Here is an 8,765-nt window from a genome sequence, read left to right on the forward strand (position 1 = left end):
AGTTATTGCTTCCACAGGCGTAGGAAAAACACACGGAACTCAGACGCTTCCACTATGCCTATCCCGACAGTAGTGCATCATGGAAATAGCGCACATGCACAAATTGCGTATAACTTATGGAAATAAAGGTTCCGCTCAACAAAGCAATTAATCACATGAACTAAACAAATCTGCGGGCAGAACAAAATTGCTTCCATAAACAAAATTTGTTTATATGGGTAAATCATTCTAAGTACTTTTACATTATAATTATATGTTGTTTCTTTAAGGGGGTGCGGTGGCGCAGTGGGTTGGACCACGGTCCTGCTGTCCGGTGGGTCTGGGGTTCGAGTCTCGCTTGGGGTGCCTTGCGACGGACTGGCGTCCCGTCCTGGGTGTGTCCCCTCCCCCTCCGGCCTTACGCCCTGTGTTGCCGGGTAGGCTCCGGTTCCCCGTGACCCCGTATGGGACAAGCGGTTCTGAAAATGTGTGTGTGTGTGTGTGTGTGTGTGTGTGTGTTGTTTCTTTACTCTGCTTGTCAATGTGATAGGAAGTAGGTAGTATATATATATATATAGGCTTCTGTCATGGAAAAGTTAATAAACTGCTAAAAGGAATATATCTTTATCCAATACCTATATTTTAAACTGAGGAGTTCATCCAGCAGCACACACACACACACACACACACACACACACACACACACATTTTCAGAACCGCTTGTCCCATACGGGGTCACGGGGAACCGGAGCCTAACCCAGCAACTCAGGGCGTAAGGCTGGAGGGGAGGGGTCACACCCAGGACGGGACGCCAGTCCGTCACAAGGCACCCCAAGCAGGACTCGAACCCCAGACCCACCGGAGAGTAGGACTGCGGTCCAACCCACTGCGCCACCGCACCCCCTCATCCAGCAGCACTTTAACCATAATTTTACACTAGAGGTCATTGATTCTAGAGTAATTTAAAGGTTAATACACTACATTTAGGCAGAATATAGAAACAATGACACTGAAGTACGAAAACCTTTTGAGTTTGAGACATGTATGATGCAAGTATGATACAAGTATGTATCTCTCTTACAGAATGTCTGATACAAGCAGCAATGCTGTAGCGATGCTGGAGAATAAAATATCAGCCATGGAGGTAAACTGCTGTATGAAAAAGGGTACATATTTTCATAAGCCACTGAAGTGGCTTCCTGTTGTACAGGACCCCATTGTATAAGGTTGGAATGTACAGTACTGACGAAACTATCTTTTCCCACTTGCTTCCACAAGGGGCACTATTGGTAAAGAAAAATGATTGTATAAAAGAAGAGTAGGTTTCAAGTTCATTGTTATCATATGTCTGCAGCATGTGTGCACAGAGCATAATGAGGTTCCCAGTTGCGTGTCTCCTGCAGACCATGAAGGTAGTAAACAGAGACAACCCTCTATATGAAATTAATACAGACAATAAATGCAATACAGTAGAATCACAGAATACAGACAGTAGACAATAGACAATAAAACAGACAAATATTTAACATTGATTCAACTTATACAATATTTAAGAAAATGTGCATTCATAAAAAAGTGTGTGTGTGTTGAGAAGCTTTGTGGTTGGTGGGTAGAAGCTGTCCTTCACTCTTTTGGTTGTAATTGTTTGGTACCTTCTGCCTGAGGAATGGCAAGAGAAAACTGATCCTGTAGGATGGCTGAGGTCTTTGGACATACTGGCTTTTCCTTGGCAGCACATGCTGTATCTGTCTTTCACTGGAAGAAATTGTTTTCTGATTATACTCACATTCATTGCTTTCCAGCTGGTCAGAGATGTAATCCATTAGCAACTGCATAACTTCATGGTTCATGGTCTCCCCAGTTCAGCTGGACACTGAACAATTTCTAGCCTTGGTACTGGTGGACATGTGCATGCTAAATGTTGTTCCAGCTGACGGCATAAATAATTGTTAAAGGCAATTATGTGGCTGTGTTAAACATTCTTAGCTTTTTAAACATTCAAGCAATAAATTAAGTTGGTTAAATCATTAAACAATTTCTGACATATAGTATTTTGCTTTGGAACAGATCCAAAAATATATTTTAACCTTAGCAATATTCTCACAGTAGGTTTCAATAAAAGTGGGACTTGAACCCCAGACCCACCAGAGAGCAGGACCCAGTCCAACCCACTGTGCCACCACACCCCCTCTCTATTGGCTCTCCATTGGCTCTCCATTCCTGTTAAATTCAAAGTTGTTCTAAATACGCTTCTCAGTTTCATAAAATTAAAGTTTCTGCTACTTGTTCAGTTCACCACGGATTGAATCATCTGTCTAATTGAACAGATTAAAGTGAAAATAATCAATTAATTTAGAGTCCAACTGCAACAAAAGCTGTCACACAAAGGAATCTGTTTGCACCAGGGTATACAACCCCTATTGTATGTGTAGATCCAGGTCTTTGCAGGTTCCCCAGTAGAGGTGCTCTTTAAATTCCCACCTTAGGCCCAGCGATGGACAGCTTGGCTGACTGTACCGTTCACGTTGTCATAATGAGGAGCCTCCTATGACCTCACTGCTTCTTCATGCCTGAATTGAAAGTACTTCCTAAACTTTTCAGAATCCTTGTATTTTCCTTTTCTAACCTGTAGGTCTGTAAGTTTTCATAGTAGGTTTTGGTTTTTTTCTGGACACTGGTCTACAAAGACTCATGAGATATAAAATTCTGATTGAGTATGAAGGATGAGGTCATTGCTATGGAAACTCTTTAGTAATTCAAAACAACTGGCTGAAACTATATTTTTTTTCTTTAGGTGTCTTTGCCTGTGGGCACAGTGTTCAAATGGCTGTCATGCAGAAAGGTGACAGACAGCCCAACACAGGAGCACACTGTGTATGCCTGCCTGAGATCATAATATTCCTCTACACCCTTGGCTGCTGCTTATTGGAAAGCACACAAGCAATAAATGAATAGACTGCTGTTCTTTGTATAAGAACACAAAGCCAGAGCAGGGGCTTTTGTAGGATTCCTACTGGAATAAGACCTTCTGGGAAGCTTTTTGTAATACCAGTGAGTATGAAGAAGGAAATGCAGAAACTGGAATTAAAAACAACTCCAATGGCTGTTGATATAATATATATATACTTGTAAAATAAACAAAATTTTGTGACACAACTAGCTTAAAATTCAGTACAATGACACTTTTTCCAGTAGCAAAGTAACTTTATGTCCAAAACAGGAATGTACAAACTGTAAAAGAATTGCTATGATCCCATGAGGCCATACCCTAGAAAACCACTGTGGGTGGTTTTGCCACACGTACTGTAAGTACATTACACACACTTGTGCCGCATTTAAACACAATATAAAAGCAAGAGCTCCGACCACAAGTTGTGGACAGCACACACACGCAACCCCCCATTCACTTTTCTCCTTGTTCATTGTTCCCTGGTTTTGGAATTAAGATTCTTACTCTTCAGACCATGACCACGACCTTTTGAATAAAGCCCCTTTGTTTTTTGGTTAATGACCCGTGGGATCTCAAACCTTGTTCCTCGGACTGCAGCCATACGCCTTTGAATCATGATCACCGAAGCTCACCTGGCTTTTGGACCTTGACTCTTGCATTTCGGACCACAATCTGGACCCACTCTGACTCACGCCACCAAACCCTACCTTATCTGTGATCTCCTCTGTGGGCAATGATCTAAAGTCACATTGTGTGTCTTCTGCATGTCTGCCTCATTTTGCTGCCACAGCTCTGCACTTACATTTTCAATACTCCAGATAAAAACATGACAAGAATAAGTGAATGTATATTTCACCAATGGGGGGGTGCGGTGGCACAGTGGGTTGGACCGAGTCCTGCTCTCCAGTGGGTCTGGGGTTCGAGTCCCGCTTGGGGTGCCTTGTGACGGACTGGCGTCCCATCCTGGGTGTGTCCCCTCCCCCTCCGGCCTTACGCCCTGTGTTGCCGGGTAGGCTCCGGTTCCCTCCGACCCTGTATGGGATGTGTGGTTCAGAAAGTGTGTGTGTATTTCACCAGCAGAGGGAGAGATGCAGATGGTGACTCTTGAGTGATACCACAGTTTTTGTTAGCATACATTAGATGAATAGCAACCTATAGAATTGATATGTGTTCAACAGTTGTAGCGAGCCGTCTGGTCCTGCACCAAAACATATTCTTTGAAATGGGCTTAAACAACACCAGTGACATTTCTGTAGTCTTAGAGCCCTGATTATGGGGCATGTGGTGGCGTGGCGGGTTTGACTGGTGCCTTGCTGTGTGGCGGGTCTGGGATTAGGGTCCTGCATGGTGACTCCATGTTTCTCCCTGCGTTTTCCTCCATCAACATGCAGAGGGAGGACCTGGCAACCCACCTCTGTTCCTCCCTTCCCTTGCCTTGAAAACCACGCAACTGGTCGCTATGGGTCAGGTTTGATTCAGCACCTTGCATGCATACATAGCCCTGGGTGGTGCAAACTGTCTGCTCATTCTGGTGTGGACTTTTGATTAGAAGCTGAAAAAATCTCTAAAAAACCAGTTCCAGTTCCTGGATGTTCTCAGAGGTAAAGTAGGACTCTTTCGATCATTTTGAGGTGTTCAGTGGCGCAGGGCACAAAGTATCTCTAGCTGTGTTATTTTCACCCATCTGAGGGAGGCACGGTAAGAAAGCCTTATGTAAAAAGGGAATGCTTTTCCAGTTCCTGACCTTCATCAAAGGGCAGGCCAACATGTTTATTACCCCACAGACTGAAAAGAGCAATGCCATTGAGCACTTAAACTTAGCCCATTTGGTCTGCATGAAGACTAAGCCAAGGTGGATAAGCAGATAATTGGCTGGGGCTGGCTGCCAGAGATATCCCTCCACAGGTTCGAAGCCCAAATGATAAGCAGCATCTGTGGTGTTGAAATTTAATAGTTATAGAAATTGTTAAGCATGGTAACTGATAATATTTTTGTACTGGGTTTAAGGCTTTGCTCTGTGCTGTGGAATGCAAGACCATTGTGTGAGAAGCAGGCTGTACCAGGCACCAGGTCAGAGGTTATCTGATAAAGGCAGGCTGTGGAGACCAAGAGCATGTTATAAAAGGCTGGTGGTCCTGCCTTGTCTGAAGTGAGGTTAGTTTAAGGTCAGCTGGATGATGGGGGTTAGATAGTTCAGCTTCAGGGTGAGGAGTTTTAAGAACAAAGGAGCGGAAAGTTACTAGGCAAAAAGGCGGCAAAACATTGAACACACCTGTTGTAGCGCCCTGTAATAAATTATGTATGAGCTTGGCAAATAAACGCAGGCAATAAAGACTGATTGGGGAGAGACCCAATTTCCGGTGCTCTCCCATCGGCCAATGTTGTTGTGAAAAGTCTTTGTGTGTTTCTTTCAGTGTCTCCTATGGCTGACACGGGAAAGGGAAAAATTTCTTTCACACACCGCACCATTTGAAAAGAAGATGGTAGATGCTAGGATGGCAGATAGTCAGGAGGCAGCCAAAGCAAGGGCTGAAACTGCAGATTTCTTGTCTGTTGCACACGATAAACATTGCTGATGCATGAAATGTGTATGTGTCTACAAACACTGACAAAGTTACTCCATATCAAAACATACACTGCTACTATTACTACTGCTAATAATAACAAATGCTTAGATGCTTCTTGTTAGCTAACTAGAATTTAAGCTATGTTAATCATGTTGCTCAGCTGTGCATTTTAAGTCAGATGTAAATCTTAGAATAGTGCCTAAAAATATTGTGGTGCGCAGCACTGTAGGTCTGGATGGGGCAAAGAAGGACATGGAGGCAGCGTCCATCACAAACGATTTATTTGAACACCAGCACCAGGGAAATAATGCTCTCGGGCTGAGGACTCCATTTCCTCCAGGACCTGTGCTCATTTTTTTTTTTGCATCATATGGGGGTGCAGTGGCGTGGTCCAGGTCCTGCTCTTTGGTGGGTCTGCGGTTTGAGTCCTGGTTGGAGTGCCTTGTGATGGGCTGGTGTCCCGTCCTAGGTGGAGCCTCCCCCTCCGGCCTTATGCCCTGTGTGCCGGGTTGGGCTCCAGTTCCCCGTGCCCCGTCTGGGGCAAGCAGGTTCGGGTGGGCCTTGCTCAGGGTTACTCTATCTATCTATATACATTGTGGTACACAGCACTGTGGGCTTGGCAAAGATTCATTACAAACCTTTTCTTAGAACACCAACAGCCAGAAAAACAACACTCTTGTTCTAAGAACTCTGTTTTCTCAAAAACTTGCACACCAATTCAGCTTTCCCAGCATGCTTCGCACCCCTAGACTTTTTTTCAACATACTCCCGGACACAGTTACCCCATCATTTTCCCCCTAAGTGCCCCCAGTGGTTGCACAGCCACATTCAACATTATTCCCCACAATGCAACTATTTACATTAGATGGGTTTCCCTCCTAAAACAGTAACACAGGTCGTTACAATATGTAGGCCTACACACTCTTCATGTACAACAATGCTCCTTACACAAAGTTTTGAAAACTGATGTGGTGTACAAAGATGTGCTTGTGAAAATTGACGAATTAGGCAAAATGTTCACTCTTTACATCTAGACAGTTCCACAATGAAAATGACTGTAGATATTTTCTGCTAAAATGTGTATACATTTAAATATGAACAGCCACTCACTGGACTCTCCTGTGACAGAACACAAATATTACTGCAACCGTGTTCAGAAAACCATTTAAAAAAAAACTTTAAAATAAAAAACCATGTACATGATAATTCAGATAAATAACTCTGGAATGTCTGGTATCCTGGTTGGAGGACAGTTCCTCTCTTGGGACCTGATCAAGATTTAAAATAGTCTAATACTTTGTCCTTGTCTTATGTATGTGGGTGCATTTGAAATTTCTCAGTGTACTATTTCTCTCTTTGTGTTTCTGTGGCTCAGTGTGGTGCTTAATCAATTTTTTTAAAAATGCATACACTTCTGAGACAGTAGAATAACCAAATATTTAACAGAAGACACGGCCCCTTAAATAAGTATCTGAGTAGTTGGCACTTAATTGAAGTAACTGTAATTTCGTTGCAGTTGGTAAAGGAATAAAAGAAAAAGCAGATGCAGTAACACTGTGTATACTGGTACAGATACAGAAGTGATGGTTGTATATTCTGTTGTGCACTGTAGCGCTCCTGCGGTGTTGTGTGTCCTCTAGGCACCCGGTTGTGACCACTTTACGTCGCATAGCCTCCTGTTGTCGACATGTTTTTAACTGTTAATGGCGCCAGCTGTGCGCGCCCCCCTGTGGCACCCGGAGCACATCGTTGACATACAGTGGTGCTGCCATGATCCATTTCCAAATACCGGCGACCCTTCAGGGTGCATTACCGCCAGGTGAGTGGCAAACGCTTGATACCGTGATGCGCGGGTCACTCACAGCGACACCCCGCCCCACCTCCGTTCGCTTACGTTACAGAAGAAAACTCTGAATAATCGAACGTTTATTCGGTCACCGTTTCACTTCCGCCGGCGTGTATTTCACTTGCCTGGGAAGTGACACACAGGGATTTTGGTAGGTCTACAACTTTGTCTTTATCTTATCATCTAATGTTTTGGTTACTATTCTTGAGACTTCTTTACGTGGTTTGAGTGTTTGTGGAAATATTTGGCGATCATGTCCGTAAGTCCAGGACAGCATATTTTTTTCCCCCGCTTATGGGGAAAGAATCTAGAAGCAGTTTTCAGATTGGTATACAGAATTTTTTTCAGAAACGAATTAGTTCCGTTTAACGGGGATGCCTGTAATTTGTATTAACATATTTATCTGAAGCTTTTCTTCACTGAAACTAACTGTTAAGCTTTTAGACTTGTTTACCCATTATACAAGGGCAATTTCTACTGTATCAGTTCAAAGTCAAAGTGAACATCAACTTTGTTGTCGTTCCCACTATGTGTAGGACATACTGTACATGGGAGTGAAACAGTGTTTCTCCTGGACCACGGTGTGAACATAGAGAACAAGAAAAACATAGAGGGCAACATATACATATAGCATGTGCAGTCTAATACATACATACACACACACACATTTTCAGAACCGCTTGTCCCATACAGGGTCGCGGGGAACCGGAGCCTACCCAGCAACGCAGGGCAGAAGACCAGAGGGGGAGGGGACACATCCAGGATGGGACACCAGTCTGTCGCAAGGCACCCCAAGCGGGACTCGAACCCCAGACCCACTGGAGAGCAGGACCCAGTCCAACCCACTGCGCCACTGCCCCCCCGTGTGGTCTAATAATGAATACAAAAAAAAGGAGGTAGTGCAAAAGAGTAAGTTTTTTTTTAAAGTGTCATGGTCAGGTCTTGAAGGAAGCGGCAGACCCAAGTGTAGAGCGGTAATCGTGGTGTCTTCGGGGAAATCCAAGAGAGGAAGTCAGAGAACGGGCAAAGGGTCTTCGAGGTGCGAACGTCGTAACAGGGAGGATCCAAAAGGCGAGGTCAGTACACAGGAAAGAGGTCGATGATCAGAAAGAGGCAGGAGATCGGGGGAACAAGGGACGGGTTCGGGGAAGGCGTTCGGGAACAGGAAATGGCTAGAGAAGGTCGCTAACGAGTAGGCAGCTCAAGATTCCACATCAGCTGGTGGTCTGACGCAGCCTTTTATGCTGTAGTCTGCGTTGCGTCCCAGGTGTTCCGTGTTGGCCCGGAGGTGTGGGCGTGGCATAAAGAATATAGAATATAGATATAGGATCTATTAAGGTTTCAGCAGAACAGTCAGTGGCATAAAATTCTGTACAGTCCATGTTAAAGTGGCTGGTGTTGTTATTCTGGATGGGGGCTGTGG

The sequence above is a fragment of the Scleropages formosus genome, chromosome 8 (genome assembly GCF_900964775.1).
Source record: "Scleropages formosus chromosome 8, fSclFor1.1, whole genome shotgun sequence".
Classification (NCBI taxonomy): Eukaryota; Metazoa; Chordata; class Actinopteri; order Osteoglossiformes; family Osteoglossidae; genus Scleropages; species Scleropages formosus.